This window comes from Saccopteryx bilineata, chromosome 5 (genome assembly GCF_036850765.1).
Source record: "Saccopteryx bilineata isolate mSacBil1 chromosome 5, mSacBil1_pri_phased_curated, whole genome shotgun sequence".
In the NCBI taxonomy this organism is placed as follows: Eukaryota; Metazoa; Chordata; class Mammalia; order Chiroptera; family Emballonuridae; genus Saccopteryx; species Saccopteryx bilineata.
This window is the reverse complement of record NC_089494.1, coordinates 11,701,675-11,723,061: the sequence shown is the minus strand read 5'-3', so window position 1 is coordinate 11,723,061 and position 21,387 is coordinate 11,701,675.

Genomic DNA, 21,387 nt, shown 5'->3' with positions numbered 1-21,387 from the left:
GGCCCCACACATAGTAATTTTAAAAAATGGTTGTGACTGAGCATGGACACATAGCATTTTGTGAGCATTCTAAACAGTGATTCCTAAAGAAGTCATTGAGGTAAGAGGTGTTTTTTTCCCATTAAATGTTTAAAAGTAAACTATTAATGGCATAAATAGGGGGCCAAGAACAGAGAAAAATTGCTTTTATTATTATTTTTTGCCTCGTTCATTGTCAACTAATTAATAGATTTCTTTTTTACTTAGGACATTTTAGGTAAAGTTACTTTTATTTCTTTTTTATTACAAATGGAAAGACAAAGCAGGAGACTGAATGACTTGAGTTCTACATCGTATTTATTATCCTCACTGGTGAAGTAAGTGAGTGTAGAGGTGTGAAATTCCAGTTAAGAAAAACATGCTGTTTGAAGAGCAAGTGCTGACATAGAGCCTACAATTGGACAAAAATGTATGATGGCTGGAATTTAAACTCATTTATGAGAAAGGAAACTAGAAAGATAATTATGCCATCATCTAGGGAGTTCACAACAATTTTTACTATTCCACAGAACACATTACCAGTATATACATTTTATTTTATTTCATATACATACACACACACACACACACACACACACACTTTGTAATTAGCAGTTACAACAGTGGAGGTGATCAGTTATAGAAATATAATTGAATACATGAAATGAATACATTTTTACAATCCCGTTTGTTGTTTTTTTTGCCACATCATGATTATGATTTTACTGTAAACTTAACAAGTTCATTAATTTAGGGTTAGTTGTTTCAGACTTAGTTTTATGAATCATCTGAGTGTTTCTATGTCTTGGGTAGGTTTATAGCACAGATATATTTAATAAAAACCTGAAATTTTTAAAACTCACTCAGAGAAAATGCGCATTGTTTTTGTGATACCCTGTGGCTTTCATATTAATAAAACATTTGAATGCTGTTGATCGACAAAAATGCATGTCAATGCCAGTGGGATTTTCTTTACAAAATTCTCACTTTACAGTAATTGAAGAACAAGATAATTATTGTTGACAAGGAAAGAACATGATTTTAGAAGAGGTGTGAAGGAATGAGAATAGCACGTATGAGTGGAAGACCATTAACAAGGCCAATGGAAGACCAGCCTAAGTTTCAAAGATTGACTCAAATAAACAAATTTTGGGTGGATATCTGGTTTCTAGCCCAGTATGTAAGGAACTTGGATGTTGTCCCTTTAATCCTCCCAAGACAGAACTCTGAAAATCAACAAGTCTGTTTAGATCTCTGTCAGAGAAGGAAGGTCACACAGCAAGTAACTGCCTCAAAACTGGAAAGAAAGAAAAACACAAAGAATCACAGTTTACCCAAGTCAAAACCCAAGAGTAGGAACCTTTGTGGAAACCCGTACTGGCCTAGGTAAACCCAAACTATAATCAACAAATTGCAGGATGCTCTAGGTAGACAAGTCCGAGAGTTGACAATTCTACAGAGATGCAGGTTTATATGGGCCCCCCATTTTTATGAGTTTTACCTCCCCCTCCTACATTCTCACAGTGAAATCAGCCAGCATCCCCCCTGGGCTTCCCACAGGGGAAGGAAAAAGTTAGGATTTTGAAATATGCCCAGAACATTCTGTTTTGAATGAGGCCTATTCTGAAGAAAATTATTTTACCAGAACATAACCTGTTGGAGTTTTAGCAGAGCCTAGTTTACCAGAGGGGAGGAAAATACTCAGTTTCAGATCACTCTAGCCATCCTGTTCCACCTAAGAACCTGTGAAGAGGAGAATGAGAAGCATTTGTGGAGGTAACCATGTGGGGGCACAGGCTGGCCCATGCAAAACACTGACCTACTTGTAGGACTATGGAATGTCCTCACCCAAAACACATGTCTTATCACCACATCACTGAAGGTCTAAATGTACACTCTCCACATGAAAACAAACAACCATTCAAAAATGGGAAAAACATCTGAATAGACACTTCATCAAACAGGATAGACAGATAGCAAATGAGCACGTGATGATGTTATACATCATATGTCATCAAGGAATTACAAATTGTAACAACAATGAGATATCACTATCAACCTATTAGAATGGCCAGGATCCAACACACCAACAGTGTTAATATCAGGAGGATGGAGAATTCTGTTTCTTCCATTCAATTTTTCTATAAACCTAAAACTGCTTATATAAAAATTAACTCTATCATTTTAATTAATTAATTAATTAATTAATAAGGTCAAATGCTGGTGAGGGTGTACAAAAACAGCAATACTTACCCTAAAATTTAAAAGAAATGCATGTCTACAAATGTAGAAAGGTTTAAAGATGGTAGGTAGATAGATAGAGATAGAAGCTTACTATCCTATTTTTCTCTTTTAAACATTTTAGCATAAATAAAAATACTGAAACCCTGCTTATCTTTATGCAAGTTATAGTACTTTTCGTGTATATCTCTTTTAAAATTAAATTCATTTCTAAATTCTAATAAAAATATGACTGATTTATTTCTCTCTTATTTATAAATAGTCTGGGCTAAGTTTAACATTTAAGCATTTTATGTAGTTTGTCTCTGAAATAAATCCTACCATAATTTCCAAAGCCAGGATAATGTGTGTCTGGCTTATTCCTTTTAATACTTTAAATAATGAAATTATTAATGGCTTAGGCTCTTCCCATTAGTTATAACCAACTGACAATGAGAAATGTGATAAAATATGATCTGGTTTAAAAGGTGCTAATTAATCTATAAATGACAACCAGATCACTTCTCTGAAGTGTATGAGTCATTAGGAATTCAGTTGGTGTACTTTTTAGGGCAATTCTCCATTGTAGAACCACCCTAAAGAATCTCAGAAGCATCTCAGAAGTCAGCTGGGGTGGCTCTGCCCAGAGGAAGAGGGAGGGAAAGCTTGTTCCCAGGGGGGTTTTCTCACTGTGGAGCCTCAAATGGCTAAAACTCATAGTTGAATTAAGCATACTGCAATCCCTCTGGTCCCTTCTCGGCCATCCATTATTAAGTGATTCCTTGACTCCTTTTCCAATGCCTTTCAAGTTGGTGCTTGTCAAGATTCCAGATCCTTATTTAGTCTCCCTTTAAAAATAGCCAAGTGTTGATTCAGTGGATTGGAGAAGAGGAGAGCGAGGGCACACCAAGTGGATACAGGAAAGAATTTTATATAAATTCCAGCCACTGAATCACTTTAAACTTAACACAATTCAAAAGGATTAAGACAAGAAAAGCTCTCAGCTTAGAGACCAAATGTTATAGGATATATATAATGAGCATACAGGATAAACTGTATCTACACCCTGGCCGGTTGGCTCAGTGGTAGAGCATCGGCCTGGCGTGCGGGGGACCCGAGTTCGATTCCTGGCCAGGGCACATAGGAGAAGCGCCCATTTGCTTCTCCACCCCCCCTCCCTTCCTCTCTGTCTCTCTCTTCCCCTCCCTCAGCCAAGGCTCCATTGGAGCAAAGATGGCCCGGGCGCTGGGGATGGCTCCTTGGTCTCTGCCCCAGGCGCTGGAGTGGCTCTGGTCGTGGCAGAGCGACGCCCCAGAGGGGCAGAGCATCGCCCCCTGGTGGGCAGAGCGTCGCCCCTGGTGGGTGTGCCGGGTGGATCCCAGTCGGGCGCATGCGGGAGTCTGTCTGACTGTCTCTCCCCATTTCCAGCTTCAGGAAAATACAAAAAAATAAATAAATAATAAACTGTATCTACAATAATAATATATTAATATATAATAATACAAATACATAGAATACATAAATATATATTGTTATATATACATGTGTATATATAAAATATTTTACATATGTATAAATATATATCTTAAATATATATATGTGATATATTTGTACAGACTTGCTGTAACCTGATTTTTTTTTTTTTTTTACAGAGGCAGAGTCAGAGGGAGGGATAGATAGGGACAGACAGATAGGAACGGAGAGAAATGAGAAGCATCAATCATTAGTTTTCGTTGCGGCACCTTAGTTGTTCATTGATTGCTTTCTCAAATGTGCCTTAATTGTGGGGCTACAGCAGACCGAGTAACCCCTTGCTCAAGCCAGCGACCTTGGGTCCAAGTTGGTGAGCTTTGCTCAAACCAGATGAGCCCGCGCTCAAGCTGGTGACCTCGGGGTCTGGATCCTAGGTCCTCCACATTCCAGTCCAACACTCTATCCACTGCGCCACTGCCTGATCAGGCTGTAACCTGGAATCTTAATGTCACTTACACAATCTGGTGAATGAGAATGATGGCCTGATATTCATGGTTGAAGGAGACCATACAACAACAGAATGGCAGTGACTCAAAAAGTCAGCCAATGGGAAGAAACAGTGTTCTTCCAAATAGAAAATGGTAATATAATTATATATATATATAATTCTACCAGTTCCAGCTTTTATCCACCCACCTTTTCTCGAGGCTGAATGACTGATATTTGTGTTTGTGTTCATACGTTACTTGTAATAATATCAGTTCTATTAAAGAACAAGAATTCAAAGAAAATGTCTAACTTCTAAATATCAGAACCGCTAATCTGAAAAGTCAATATAACTTTATAAAAAAAAGTTTCAGCTAAGCTGATTTTTTTTTTCACTGAAAAATAAAAGTCAAGTACTGTTTTGGATAGAAACAGTCTTTTCATAAAATTTAACAAACTATGTCTGTCACTTTAAAAAGCTGAATTACCAGAATAAGAAATCACACATCAATTTATTATTAGACTTTTACATAAGGATATCTTTAGAAAAAATGTTTAAATTCGGGAAACAAATAATTGTTTGAAATGTGGTAACTTATTTTCTTTAACAATTTTACGATATTCTTTTAATTCACATTTTACTGTTACATGGCAAAATATGAATAGGTGCTACCTGGCTTTAGATTGCAATGCCTTGACTCCTATATTTATATTAAATCATTTATGTAAGTTACTTGAAAAATACTGTTGTGTCCAGGTTGGCCCAGAAGGTGTCAGTAGCCTTAGGCAAAGCTATAACACCCAGTTTAATGAGATAGTATGGTTCTCAGCATAATGTTGGCCTTAGTGAGCGCTCAGTACCTGGAATTAGTGTCCACTGGTTTTAAAAGTAGGGAAAGGAAGCCTGTACATTTTAATGTAATCTGGCATGCAATTTTAGGAAAATAATTAAATTTGGTGCATTTGAAGAGATAAAAGTGAAAATTACGTGAGCCAGTAGATACAAATTCTATACGATCTCTCCCAGTCTATATATTTGAATTCTTACAGACAAGGTTCTTATACAATTTACACATTTTTTTTCATGTTCTTAGCACAAATTTATTTTTGTGTCTGTTTTAAATATGGGAGAAGAGTATTAGAGAAAACAACTTTTTATGAAATGTTTAGAAAATGGGTAGGAAGAACAAAAATGTCCTTTCCTGCCTGACCAGGCAGTCGTGTAGTGGATAGAACATCAGACTGGGATACAGAGAACCTAGATTCAAAACCGGAGGTTGTCCGCTTGAGTGTGGGCTCATCTGGCTTAAGCACTGGCTCACCTTCTTGAGCGCAGGGTCACTGGCTTGTGCTTGAGATCATAGACATGACCCATGATTGCTGGCTTGAGCCCAAAGGTAGCTAGCTGGCTTGATGTCCAAGGTCACTGGCTTGAGCTCAAGGTCACTGGCTTATTCAAGGGGTCACTCACTCTGCTGTAGCCCATGGTCAAGGCACATATGAGAAAGCAATCAATGAACAACTAAGCTGTCGCAACAAAAAATTGATGCTTCTCATCTCTCTCCCTTCCTGTCTGTCTGTCCCTATCTGTCCTTCTCTCTGTCTCTGTCACACACACATGCACACACACACACACACACCACACACACACTCCTTTCCTATTTAAAACACACAAATTAAATTTAAAAATTGGGGACCTCTGGGATAAATTGATAAATCCTTATTTCCTGGATATGGGGCATTCTGAGGTAATTACTTACGTTTACATTATTAACTTGTTCTAATTTCAATTATCCTTCTTACATCAATTCCAAGCCCAGTACTGCAGCACAAACATTAGCCCTCCAGTAATAAACATTCCTCAGGACCCCACTGTCCTCTTCCTTCTTGGCTTCCTGGTTTCTCATCCAACCTTCATCTACTCTTCACTCTTTTGCACTTTCCTTTCCTCTGCCTGTCATGTAAATATAAATATATCTGAACTTTGCTCTAAATTCTCCCGTTCTTTCTCTACACATTTTCCACTGGTGATGATTATCTAATGTGCCGACTGCCTTTACAATGGCTAACAATCCCCAAATCGACAAATTCAACTGAGCTTTATCTTGAGCTTTCTACCTAAAAGTCTTTTTTTGGCTCTAGACTCATTTCATGCTCTAATCTAAACTATATTTGTCTTTCCTCAAACTTAACTTTTTCCCTATGATTCTGGTCATAATGAATAATTCCACCATTCAGTGACTCAACCTGGAAATCTGCATGATATTTCACTGTTCATCTCCCCCACAATCTCCATAGCCAACCAATCACCCCGTGACAATGGCACTTCTTTCACCGTATTTCCAGAGTCAGTGCATTATTTTACGCTGCTTATTTTAGGCAGATGGGACCCCTTTTCTGATAAACTAAAACATAGCTCTAAAGGTAATCCCTTTTCAAAATCTTTGTGGTAGACAGAGTAACAGCTCCCCCAAGATGTCCCTGTCCTAATTCTTAGAACTTGTAAACATGTTACTTTACCAGGCATAAGGGACTTTGCAGAGATGGTTAACTTTATGGACCTTGAGTTGGGGGAAAACACCCTTGATTATCCAGGTGGGCCCCATCAAATCGCATAAAACTTGAAAAACTGAGAATTTTTTTCTAGAAATGTTCTGTCACTAAGAAAAGGACATGTGGGTCAAGGCTCAGAATAGGGAAACGGGTCAGGGAGAAGGCTGCCACCCTGCCTCTGAAGTAGGATTGGACCCAATTCTTAAATTCTTCTATTAAGTTTATTGGGGTGACATTGGTTAATAAAATATACAGAATTCAGGTGTACAATGCTACAACATATTATCTATGTACTGTATTGTGTGTTTACCCCTCAAAGTCAAGTCTCCTTCGTCACCATATATTTGACCCCTTTACTCTTTTCTACTCCCCATTCCCCTCCCGCTGGCAACCACCATACTGTTGTCCAGGGGTCCCCAAACTTTTTATACAGGGGGTCAGTTCACTGTCCCTCAGACCATTGGAGGGCCGGGCTATAAAAAAAAACTATGAACAAATCCCTATGCACACTGCACATATCTTATTTTAAAGTATAAAAACAAAACGGGAACAAATACAATATTTAAAATAAAGAACAAGTAAATTTAAATCAACAAACTGACCAGTATTTCAATGGGAACTATGCTCCTCTCACTGACCACCAATGAAAGAAGTGCCCCTTCTGGAGGTGCTAAGGGGGCCGGATAAATAGCCTCAGGGGCTGCATGCAGCCCCCAGGCCGTAGTTTGGGGACCCCTGCTGTTGTCTGTGTCTGTGTTTTTGTTTTAACCACACTTTCCTTCCTATTTCCAGAGTCACTTAATCTTTCCTGCCGATTCAGAGTTCCTTTCCCATGGCCCTGTAACTGCTCATTTATCTGCTTCCGACCATCAAATAACTTGATATATTATCTCCATCCCCCTCTTATTATGCTTGTAGGTTTTGTCTTTAGTTGTTCACTTGCCTTTAGTATCATTTTATGGGGTTTGGGGAGGAAAGTTAACTAAATGTGTATGTTTAATCTGACATCTTTAAACAAAGCCCTTCCCTCTTCAATTCTCTTTCTTTTCCAAGCTTTATTAAAAAATAAATAAAAAATGAATATCTGCCCATTTGCTGCTTTCAGCATCAGCAGATTTGAATGATGTTCTCTTCGTGTAAGGCTTAGCGAATCACAACAAACTTTATAGAACAAATGCAATTTTGAGATGCAACAACTTTGTGGCAAACTGAAGATTTATGTAAATTGCAATATCAAAAAATAATATATTATTTTAAAACTGAAAGAATCCCAAACCTGTATTTTCCCAGAGGAGTTGAAACCCCAAGAGGCATTTAACAAATGCAGGTTTTTAATTTAAATAAAGGAAATCCCCGTATTCTGTAAAGAGCATACATAGATATTTGGTTTTAAGTAGGAAATATAAAGTCACATATTAAAACCTAATATCTGATTATAGTTGAGTGTTGCCCCTTCCTGAGCTCCGTGCTTTGCATTTGATTTGTACATTACTTTAATCTTTCCTCACTTTTTGGAGAAGAACCAGACTTAAAAAAAATGCATGTTTTCAAAGGACTCCAGTAGAATCTTGTCTAAAATGCAAAACATGGTTTCTTTTTTAATATCTTGTGGTGTACTTTAATATGCGTTCCTGTGTCCTCATGGTTTCATTGGCTTCTTGGGAATGGGTGGAGAAAACCAAGTGCAAAAACAGAGCGGGGGCGGGGGGGGGGGGAGAAAGAGAAGGTAGCAATAATGATGGTTGTTTTTTTTTTTTTTAAATATAAACTAAGTCTTCTTAAATCCTTTCCAGACTGAGTCTTGGTCTTTCCTATAATTTTTTAAAGGTCAATTTAAATTTCATTCAAGTAAGACATTTGTCTTTATTTTTGGTCCCAATCATAAGAATTATGAAGTCACTATTAATCTGTTTCAAATATTTTTTTGGGGGGGAAAGGATACTTGATTTTAAAATAGAAGTGTGTTTCATAAAAGCCTTCCATCACAAATTGTAAATTTTTTGGAAAACAGAATTTGCAGTGAGACCAAACCTAAGTTAGTCTTAAGGTCACTCTGCCATTTGAGCCAACAGTCCTTGCAGTAAATGATAATATGGTCATTGTTACAAGAAACAGGACACTTTCCAAGAAAAAATTTTTATGACAAACCTAACTATTGGCATGCAAGGGAGAGTCAATAACTTGCTCCCCAAAAAGCAAATAGAATAAGTAAGGAGAAAAAAAGATACAAAAGAAGTAGTGGAAAGGGCTTCATTATATTTTTAAAGGATAAAATTAAAGTACTGTAAAGTTCCTTTCTTCAACAGTGACCAAAAATACTGTACGATAACTTCTGAAGTTGGCATTTCACCAGACGTCCACGAAACAGATTCTCAGAGCACAGTCTGAAAAGAAGAGAAAATAAACAAGCACTACAACCAATTGGAGAGTTATTTGTGAGCATCCCCTGGATGGCATTCATTAGACTTTAAGAGGCCTAATAAAGCCCTCGCTTGTATATGTTATTGCATAGAACTTTAATCTGCCATTTTTGCATGATTAAGAAAGTAATAGCCTGACATAATTCGTTTGACAAGGTGAGATAATGAGAAAATAGTTGTGACCCATTCATAGCTCACCCAAAGCACGTTGAACAGAGGATGGACACATCTGGACATACAGTAATTTAAGGGTATGGCTATTGCATCACCGTCTATTTTAGCCCGAGTTCAATTTAAGTTTGCTATCTAAGTGGGTTTAAAATTAAACATGGTCTCTGTTCTTTAGGTAGCATGTTCCCCTGAGCAGTAACGTAAGTCTCAAAAGTACAGTAACATGAGTCTCGAAAGTTGTTTGGAGGGTTCTTTATCTGATTTTGCTCATTGTGAACCATGAGTCACAGAACTTTAAAACTGGGCATGTGATCCGCAAGCAAGCTTCAGTGGTGAAAACTTGACTTATTGCTTCTGCTTAGAAATCAGTAGAGGTTGGGTCAGAACTGGAGTTCTGTTACAAAGAACTTGGGTTATGAGATTAGAAGAGAATCTCACCCAGTCCAAAGACAATTCCCGGTGTGGGAGGAATTCTTGGAAGTTATTCTAAATTATGGGAGTAGCATGAAGTTCTGTGCAGGGACCTGAGCAAATGGAGCATGTGCCAGATGAGAAGAAGATTAGAGACAATTAGGAAACATGAGGAAATCTTGATGGATCTGGGACAGAGATTCAAGAGGCTGTGACAGCATCCACAAATAGCTGAGAAGTTGAACGTAAGCACAGGGGAAAAAACAAAACACAAAACTAGTGCTTTCTTTTTTGAGATTTGTTCTGGTTGGACCTAAAAAAGGAGCAGACCCAGGATCAATACAGGGTAATTAAAGGGAGATATAATTTAGTCCAAACAAGGAAGAACTTTCTAATTATTTGGTTCTTCCAGAATGGCCTGCCTTAGGAGAAACTGCATCAGTAGTTTCTAGTCTCAGTGAAAGCATTGAAGCAAAACTAGATAATGGAAGGGGTAATCAAGCATTCAATTTCCTGGCTTCTAAAGTCCTTCCAACCCTTTGAGTTGGTAAATGACCTGGCTTGGTCTGAGCTTCTGGGCACACCCTGAACCCCATCGTGAGGCCATGACTGCTTGATGTGTCACTATTCCACACAAACCATTATTTTCTCCATTGGCAATGGAGATTAAATATAGCCTTCCATTGATTAATATACTTACTAAAAAAACAAATAATTCTATCACTATTCATAAGTTGACATCTCTTTTTTTTTAAGGGACATGTCTTTGTAGGAATCTCAATAGATAATAGGTACCACCTAATTTATCAACTATTTTTTATCAAATGTTATAGGTTTCAGGTTAATAAAAATGTAGAATTTGGGGTTTATGAATAACATGGGGTTTCTATTTAATTATTATGTTTCTATTTGAAACCCTAAATAATCCTCAAAATAGCTGGTTACTGGGTTTTGATTTGAGCCATGGCCTAGATGTTGAGCTGTAGTTCAGTACACAATGTTCCCTCCCTATTCTTCCTGCTCTACCTGGCAGAGAGGGTTCTTTTGAGGCTGGTAGGGGAAGGGATATTTGGTTTGCTTAGAGAGGAGGCTAATATAAGCATCTGATCTACATGGATTGTCTGCCTTGATTTTAAACTAAGGTAACCCCTTCATCACCATATGGCCTCCATCAGTAAGGGAATTTTTCTCTTTTGCCATCTTAGACTGTTTACCAAAAAGAAAAAGACTTAAATCTTTTTGCTTCTTTTCAGCTTCCATTCCCACCTTCTCGCATTCTAACCTTGCTCTCAGAGTATGACTTGCTTTTAGTGTCACCTGATGATTCAGGACCTTCACTCGCTCTTTGGTTTTGACTACGGATATTTTTCAGGGTCAGAGCCTGCCCTTGGCCTCTGATGCTCCTGCTCTGCTGCTCTGGGCTACTCACCTACTTGGTCATTACCTAGTTTGAGTCACCATCCCACTTGACTATCCCCTGGTACTGGATCATTCAGGTGGATCTACTTTTAGGCCTGCCTTAAATACTCATGGAGATGGAGCGATAGTGACCTCTTCCCAACTTACTATTAGTGGAGCTCAGAGGGGGTGTTTCTAAATGCCAAACAACAACAGGTCACATGTGTATAATAGGGATTCTTACAATAGGTGATGGCTCTTGGTCCCTTCTATTGGGGTTCCATTTTCTAGTTTCCATCCTCGGTCCCATCATGTCAGATGGATGTTTTACTTTATAAGATTTTAGAGAACTTCACCATGCTTTGACTGCATCTCTAGAGACTACAAATAAGAACAATGATATAACTAAGTGTGGCATCCATGAGGCCACACAGCTGAGTCAAGCACCCAAAGTAAGGTCATTTTTTTTCTGACCAAACTCTCAGGTTTATGAGTAAAATCTAAGTGGGTACAATTTTATTTGAAAGTCCATCGGGGCAACATTTGAGACAATATCCTCATGGCAGACATAATTTCAAAATATTGAGATAAAAACATAACTCAATGAAAATTAAATTAGAATAGCTTCATTTCCATGTGTAGACCAGTTATAGAGAGATTTACACACACACACACAGAACAAGGCAGTTAAGAAGGTGAAGATAAATAAGATAGAACATACTTCAGTACCGTGCCATATAGGGGATGAATTTGTTTTGGGACAGGTTTAGAGAGTTCTCTAACCTCTGTCTTCTACATTTCCAATTAAAATATGCGCATGGGGAGTAGGGGAATGTGTTTGTTTACACTTGGCAAAATCTGATTTCCTGTTTCTAAGAAAAAAAGCTTTCAAAGCTTTTTTGGACTTCAAATAGCTCTTGCAAAACAATATTTTGATGAGCTAAGTGTAAATGAATCAGAAACATATGGATTGGATTTTCATTGAGATACACATGGGTTTAAACATAAGCTGAAGAGAATGCCTGGTAAGTTATACTTGGAATTGATGAAAACCAAAATGTGGTAAATTTTTCAAAACTTATTTTAAGATACCTTATGTCCCATCCAGCAACCCAAACATTGGAGGTGGCTCATTCTCTCCTTTTAGGAGAGAATCAGTACATGTTTTTAAAAGGTGGAAGTGACTTGTTCTTTAAAGAAAAGGAGTTACGTTCTAACAAGCAGGCTTCCAAGTGATGTTGTCATACACATCTACCTATCAGACAGAGGAAAGAAACCCTCAGGGCCACTGACAAAATACATTTTTACTTTCAATCATTTGATTGGCCTTTCTTATTTTCATTTGATTTCCTAGACCTCAGGAAAAAATATATCAATATATATCTAAGAATGGGAGGCTAGAGAATGAAGTCTTGTGTCGAAAGTTTTGCTAAAACGTGCACGCCTGGCTCTGGCCATCTTTGCAACCCATACAGCTGACTCCCCAATGGTTCTAAAAATGTCCCATTTAAAGTGAATAATCACAGAAACACGTTGTCCTCGATCCTCAGTGATACTTAAAACTGTACTGGGAATCATAATGATAGATGTTAGGTTCCTAAAAAATTAGGAGTATAAATTCTCATCCATAGAAGAGATGATGACATGATTAATGCTATTTACATAGCATAATCTTCGCAAAGTCTCCGGGGTTTGTGGAACAAAGGCACGGGATACGTCTCTTAGCCACTCATCAACAAACTTGCATTTGATGTTGTTATGGGCTGAATTGTGTCTGCCCAAAATTTATATGTTATTGTCCTAACTCTCAGAACTGTAGAATGTGACTGTATTTGGAGACAAGATAGGGCCTTTAAAGAAGTAATTAACTTATAATGAGGTCACTGGGATGAATCCCAATTCAAGAGATCTGGTGTCTTTATCTGCAGAGGAGATTAGGATACATAGAAAAAGAACCATGTAAAGACACAGGGAGAAGGTGGTCACCCACGAGCCTAAAAGAGAAGCCTCAGAAGAAAACAACCCTGCCACCACCTGGATGCTGGACTTTTGGCATCCAGAATTGTGAGAAAAAGACACAGGGAGAAGGTGGTCACCCACGAGCCTAAAAGAGAAGTCTCAGAAGAAAACAACCCTGCCACCACCTGGATGCTGGACTTTTGGCATCCAGAATTGTGAGAAATAAATTTGTTTTTTAAGCCAGCCAGTGTCATATTTTGTTCTAGCATCCCTAGCACACTAATGCAGTTATAAAGATGTTTGCTCTCCTCCACCATTTACAAATCATTATGACTGTTAATTACAGGCCAGAGTCTAGGGTTTTCTTAGGTTAAACCTGGAAGATGGCGTCCTAGAACCCAAGCTTTTGACCCCGATAACCATCATCAGACTAAAAGCAAAGGCCTCTGGAACCATCAGCTCAGGTGAAGAAGTGAACATAAGCCAAAGCACAGGGCCAGCCTTCCCAGTCCTAAAATACTCTGTTCTTGGCATCCCTCTGGCAATAGCTGAATCCTATTCCTTCCCCTGCCCAGATGCAATTCTTTGCCCATGTCCTTTGTACTCAGTTTATATTAGACTGGTGTTCTTTTCTCCTTTCTGCCAAAGCTAGGACTCTGCTCCTAGCCTCTTCCCCAGGTGTGGTCTGACACCTATGTTCTGATCTCATAGGGAAGTACTGGGCTCACGGTAAGTTATGCATTCATCTGGTTGTACTAATCAAGAACATGGTAATAGTCTTGCCATGTGGTGGCTGAACTGTCACACTTCTGTGGGCACATCTTCCTTTGCTAGCTTGCTTATGTCTTTCCATTCTGACCTGCCACTTTCTCTAAACTCATCTGCGTTTTCCTGCCAACTGATTGCCACCTACTGCCTATGCCATGATGACCTAGACCAGGGGGTAGTCTACCTTTTTATACCTACCACCCACTTTTGTATCTCTGTTAGTAGTAAAACTTTTCTAATCGCCCACCAGTTCCACAGTAATGGTGATTTATAAAGTAGGGAAGTAACTTTACTTTATAAAATTTATAAAGCAGAGTTATAGCAAGTTAAAGCATATAATAGTAATTACTTACCAAGTACTTTATGTTGAATTTTCGCTAAGTTTGGCAGAATAAATCTTTATAAAACAACTTACTATAGTTAAATCTATCTTTCATTTAAACTTTGGTTACTCCACTACCACCCACCATGAAAGCTGGAACGCCCACTAGGGGGCGGTAGGGACCAGGTTGACCACCACTGACCTAGCCCATTGGCTCCGGTACTAGACTGCCCAGGTTCTTATTCTGACCACCTTCATGATAATTGTGGGGCAAATTTCCTTCATCTGAAAATGAAGATAGTAATAGTGTCTATTTTACAGGGTTGTCAGGGGATTTGAATAAGATGGTATATGTAAAGTGAATTGAGCAGGACTTGGCATATTGTTACGAATGATAATGTCTCCAGAGCCTTTGTCTAGATTTCAGGACATGGAGGTCCTATTTATCATAATGTTATTTCTCAACAAGTATGCAAGTCATGTGAGGTATCGGTTGGTCAATTGTGTTTAATAATAATAATATGATGATAGCATGATAATGGCTGCTATAAGATATAAAATCATATTTATTTGATCATTAGAACCACCCTAAAAAGAGAGAATTATTTCTATCTTGTGAAGATGAAAAGACTGAGCAACATTTGAGTGGCTTTAAAACCCAAGGTTTTCATACACATTCCAGCATGGTTCTACCATAGAAGAGACAGCCAAGGGAAGTGATCCAAATACAGTGACTCACAGTTACCCAAATATAACATGTCTTCATCAGGAGCCACTGAGGAGAAAGACTCACTTTGAAAAGGGGATTAGCATAATTATAACCAAGAAGATGGAGAAGCTTTTATGCCTTTCTGAAAAGGAGAGTTGGACCAAGTCCTCTATAGTTAAAAGTAAACTCATTATATGCTCCAGAAGTCCAAAACCTAATCTGGCTAAAGGGTCTGACAAAAAGCATCCCTATCCATTATGTGCTGAAAAAACTAGCCAGGAAGGTGGGGACATGTTGAAGACTTTGAGTCTTCTGGAGTTCGGAGATCTCATGGTGGCACTGTTTGGAGAGGTGTCCTAGTATATGTCGATTTTATAGGGGGGAGTCTTAAAACTAAGAAGTGTCACAGTACATTCAATCGTTACATCCCCCAAGAAAACCATGCTTGCTGCTCCCCTCTTATTGTACTTAGCCCAACACAGCATAATCGCTATTAGCAGTGGGATTGGGGCAATAGCCACAAGTAATATAAGCAGAAGTAGATGCTTCATGATGTTTACGTGTTTGGGATTGTTCTTCATGCAATTTCTTGCACTGTTATCTGTCATCTGTTTCACAAAGTGCTAATAAAACACAGAATCATCTGGAAACTCAGTCCAAGACATGTATTATATCACAAAGGCCCTAATATATGAAGGACTGTCTCCTGAAGAGCTAAAGTGCAAGAAAAACTATTAAGCTGATTTTAAACATCTTCCTCCTTTATTTTTATCTTCTCTTTGTGCTGATTTTAACTGTTCTCTATAATTGTAAGTAGCCAGGGTTGATGGCAATTGCATATGTTTCTCTAAGAAGGACATTACCATGATGCAAATAAAAAAATAATAAAAAAAGAGATACTCCTGGTGTTGGGCTATCAGCATTATCTTACTAATAAGACTAAGATAAGAAGCATTCCTGGAAGGCATGTGTGAGTGTCTCTGCGGGTCCTATGTGTTGGATTGAAGGGGAAGGGGGCCATAACAGGCACTGAGAGAAAACATATAAGTATAATTGAGTGTTTGTTTATTCAAAGGAATCGACTACACTGACTTCAGTATTCTTCACGCAAAGGTTGCAGGAATTTGTACTAAATTTCAGCTCAAGGTTATCCTGCAAAGAGGCTGCCCTTGAGTCGCTCTATTAAAATAGCTTGCTTCTCCAACCAAGTGACACTCTTTCCTATGATTCATGTAACTTTTTTCTTACTACTTACCATGACCTGCAAGTGCCTTGTGTGCTTGAATATTTGTCCCCTCTCACCACTAGAATGTCGGCTGCATGATCCAGGGACTCAGTCCCTCACATTCAGTTCCATATCCTCAATGCTGAGAACACAGCTTCCTACAAGGAGATGTCCAGTCTTAATGGTTGCAAAATAATAAACAAATAACACTGGGGAACAAATTTTTTTTTCATTTTCTATTGCATGAGGTTTTAGAACTGTTTCTATATATTTCTGCATTGCTGATTCCAAATGTGAAATCTGTTTTTTGGTGCATGCTCTATTTTTTATGCAATTTTAATTTCTTTTTGTTACAGTTAATGGCATGCATTGGTTTTTAAAATGGAGTTAAAGGGCAACGACTCATGGATTGAACATAACCACAAGGCAATTAATGTTTTACAAACATCATTTTTACATAATTGTAGTTTGTTTTTAAATGTAAAAAATTATTATCTGATAAAAACACCCTCTTATTTTGTTTTAAGATTGAATCATGGCTTCTCTGAGTAGGCGTAAATGTAAGAGTAGTCTTACACCTTCTGTTATATATGTGGCTATTACACACTTCAACATCAAAGGTGCAATATTTCATCATTTGTGACACGTGTATATATTGCCTATTTTCAAGTTCCCTTTGGCGATCAAGACAAGAATTGGGATCCTCATATTGTGTGTCATAATTGTGAGGAAATGCTTCGTGACTGGACAAAAGGAAAACGCAAAGGTATTCCCATGGTTTGGTGTGAACCTAAGGACCACAACAGTGACTGTTTATTTCTGTCTGATCCATACAAAGGGCATCAGCAAGAAAAAACTGCATATGATCGCATATCCTAATATTCCTTCAGAAATATGACCAATCCCACACTCTGAGACACTCCTGGTTCCAGTTTTCAATGGTTTTATTTCTTCTAAGGATGAAGAAAGTGAACATGGTGATCAAGTGTATTTTGATAAGATGCATGAGGAAATGGCTGTAGAATCTGAAGGGTCTCCTTCTGATGCCAAGCAGTCATTAACCCCTCAGCAGTTTAGCCAACCCGAATTAAATGACTTAGTAAGAGATTTGGGCCTATCAAAGAAAGCAGCTGAGTTATTAGCCTCCAGGCTTCAAGAAAAAATGTACTTCACTGGTCACCTAAAGTATCCCATTTCAGGAAGTGTGAACAAATTTTTGTGGACTTTTTTCCCCAAAGACAAACACTTTGTTTACTGTCATGATATCAGTAATCTTCTCAGCCAGCTAGGTGTTCCCACTTACAGTCCAACAGAATGGCAGTTATTTCTTGATACCTCTAAACAGAGTCTGAAATGTGTTCTCCTACACAACGGTAATGTTTATGCAGCAGTTCCAATTGGTTATTCAACTTATCTGTGAGAAGAATATAATGACATAAAAATTGTCCTCAACTTTCTGAAGTATGAGGAGCATAACTGGATCATTTGTGTGAATCTTAAAATGGTAAATTTCCTGCTAGGACAACAGAGAGGTTTCACGAAGTATTCTTGCTTTCTGTGTTTGTGAAACAGCCGAGCTCGGGAGAAACACTGGACACAGAAGGAATGGCTGAAACGTGAAGCTCTGGAAGGGAGGATGCAAAATATTGTGAATGAACCTGTAGTTAATGGAGACAGGATCATTTTTCCCCCACTTCACATCAGATTTGGCTTAATGAAGCAGTTTGTTCAGGCTTTGAATAGAGAAAGTGAATGCTTTCAACATATTATTTCTGCTTTTCCTGCCTTGTCTTTCGAGAAAATAAAAGCAGGTGTATTCGATGGACCTCAAATTCGAACCCTCATAAATGACGAAGAATTTTCCAGAAAGATGAATAAGAAAGAGAAAGCAGCACGGTAGTCTTTTGTGGCAGTTACAAAGAACTTCCTTGGCAACAAAAAAGCAGAAAACTATGAACTTCTAGTTCAAAGGATGCTGTTGGCTTTCCGCAACATTGGATGTAACATGAGTGTTAAGATTCACTTCCTGAACAGTCACCTTGATAAGTTTCCTGAAAATCTTGGAGCTGTTAATGATGTCAGACTACTGCTGGAGCATGAAACAAGATTGTCCTCAACAAGTACACAAATACAAGAGCTACAAACACAAATTTTTACCTGAATAAAATTTAAATAAGTTTTGTGCAAATTTTATGATTAAAATAAATGTTTTAATATGTTCTATTTTGAAATTATAGACAAATTATGATGCAATCATATCTTTTAGTATATTAGTGTATTTACTGCATTATATAAATTATTATATTTTCACAAAGATGATGCCCAAGAAGACATTCTACTCCATTATGTTAAATTAAATGTTGAAAATATTACAATAAGATGAAAACCTAAAATCTTGAATTGCAAGAAAAAACTGTAGCTTATAGAGAAAAACTAATGTCATATTTGAGATCAGCACACTTGAATTAGGTAAGAACAAGTGTTTTTGTGGATGCAACATACATTTTGTTCCCCAGTGTAATTTTCTGACCAGTTTTCTTTTGTTCTACTTTTAAGACTCACCATTGAAATAAAGGCCTAGACTGTAAATTCAAGTGTAGATGATCATATGAAACCTGTGGCTTCTTATTGACCCCTATTTGCTTACTTATTTCTTTTGTGTGTTCTGTCAACAAACATTTATAGGGCACTTATTTATACCTGACACAGTACTTTTGAAAGGGGGATAAAACATAAGCTACAGCTATAAGCTCATAAGCAGAGGCTGTACTCCCTACATAACTGAAAAGGAACAAGTGAATGGAAAATGTGTGCACCTTGTGAAAGCTCCTTTCAAGTCCACTGCCATCCTGGCCACCACCCAAACATGTGAGAGGGCAATATTTTTTTTCTGAAGCTGGAAACAGGGAGGTAGTCAGACAGACTCCCACATGCGCCCGACCGGGATCCACCCGGCACGCCCACCATGGGGCGATGCTCTGTCCATCTGGGGCGTCACTCTATTGCAACCAGAGCCATTCTAGCACCTGAGGCAGAGGCCATAGAGCCATCCTCAGCGCCCGGGCCAACTTTGCTCCAATGGAGCCTTGGCTGCGGGAGTGGAAGAGAGAAAAAGGAGAGGGGGAGGGGTGGAGAAACAGATGGGCACTTCTCCTGTGTGCCCTGGCTGGGAATCGAACCCAGGACTCCTGCACACCAGGCCGACACTCTACCACTGAGCCAACTGGCCAGGGCCTTGACAGGGAAATTTTTAACATTACAGTAAAGTCACTGGCAAAAACATACTAAAGCTGGAGTATATTTTGAGGTTCTTGGCTAGGAATCATTTTCATTGACTGAGAATTCAGTATCAGATGAGGCAGAATTTATTAATGCTCCTTAACGTTACTGCCTCCCAAGAAGACACAAGCCCATATGGCAAGACACAAGTTCATGGTACTTTACTTAGAAGAGTTTCACAGTACCAAGATACCTCTTGTTATTTTAAAAATTAGTCATATTAGTGGTTTATTTATATATATATATTTTTGCAACAGAGACAGAAAGAAACAGAGAGAGGGAAAGATGGGGACAGACAGACAGGAAGGGAGAGAGATGAGAAGCATCAATTCTTCATTGCGGCATCTTAGTTGTTCATTTGGTTGCTTCTTATATGTGCCTTGACTGGGGGGGGGCTACAGCAGAGGGAGTGATCTCTTGCTCAAGCCAGTGACCTTTGGGCTCAAGCCAGCAACCATGGGGTCATGTCTATGATCCCACACTTAAGCCAGTGACCCTACACTCAAGCTGGATGAGCCCCTGCTCAAGCCAGCAACCTTAGGGTTTCAAATCTGGGTCTTCCACATCACAGTCAATGCTCTATCTACTGCACCACTGCCTGGCCAGGCAGTGGTTTATATTTTTAAAATAACATTTCATGTAATACAAAATGTTAAAATGGGAAAATGTGGGGTTGAATTGTGTTCCTCAAAAATATAAAGTTAAGTTTGATTCTGGTACTGCATAACATGACCTTATTTAAAGAAAGGACCCTACAGAAGTAACTGCGTTAAAAGGAAGTCATTAGGATGGACCCTATGAATAAAGAAAATTTGGACCAGACATGTACATGGACATATCGCCATGTGAAGACTGGAGTTAGGCTGCTACGAGCCAACAAACTAATGGAAGGTGCAAGAAAGACTAGGAAAAGACCCTTCCATAGATCCTTCAGAGGAGGAGGCTCTACCCAAATCTTGATCTTAAATTTCCAGCCTCCAGAGTTAAGAAACAATAAATTACTCTTTAAGACTCTTCCTCCACACACACAAACTCTATTTATTAAAGAACAAAAAAGATGGTACTTTCTTAACCCTTTGTTTCCCCATATTTAAACAGCAAGTATGAAGTAGAATAATTGGATACAGATAAAGTTAACGTAAGACAAATATTACTTAAAATTTTACCTGAACTCTTATAAACTGCCAATAATCTATGTTAACATATTATTGCATATCTTTCCAAATACTTCTCTAAAATTTATATATATAAATCTTATTTCCAAATAGGATTATGCTATATTCTTTTGAAATCTGCTTTTACAATTAACATGCCTAATAAATACATGCATACCATTATTTATATACTTTCATGTTTTTTCCCTATATAAATTTATCATTTTGTATTCCTTCATTTTGGTTTTTTAGGATTATTTTTTAGTTGTTATAAACAAGGTTCCAAAAGCAACCAAATACAGATACATCTGTATCCCAATACAATGTAATCGTAAAGATGGACAAAGGCATATTCCATGACAACTTACTGGGAACGAGGAACTGGGCTGTGTCCCACCTGAGCCCCAGGAGCATTCAACAATGAAGAAGGGGGTTTGTTAATCCTCTGATTGGAAGAGTGTACCAACAAAGGTGACCAATTTATACTGTTTGCTCATAAGAATCTTGGTCTGGATCAGATCTCACTTTCTTTTGTTTTTTTCCAAGTGAGAGGAGGAGAGATAAACTGCCGCATGCACCCCAACCCATATCCATCCAGCAACCGCCATCCAGGGCTGATGCTCTGCCCATCTTGGGCCCATGCTCAACACTGAGCTATTTTTAGTGCCTGAGAAGGAGGCTATACAGAGCCATACTCAGTGCCTGGGTCAAATGCATGCACTCGAATCAATTGAGCCATGGCTATAGATATCATGTTCTTTTCATCATTAAATAAAATATAGATTTTTTATATATGATAGAATATACATTTATATATTCTA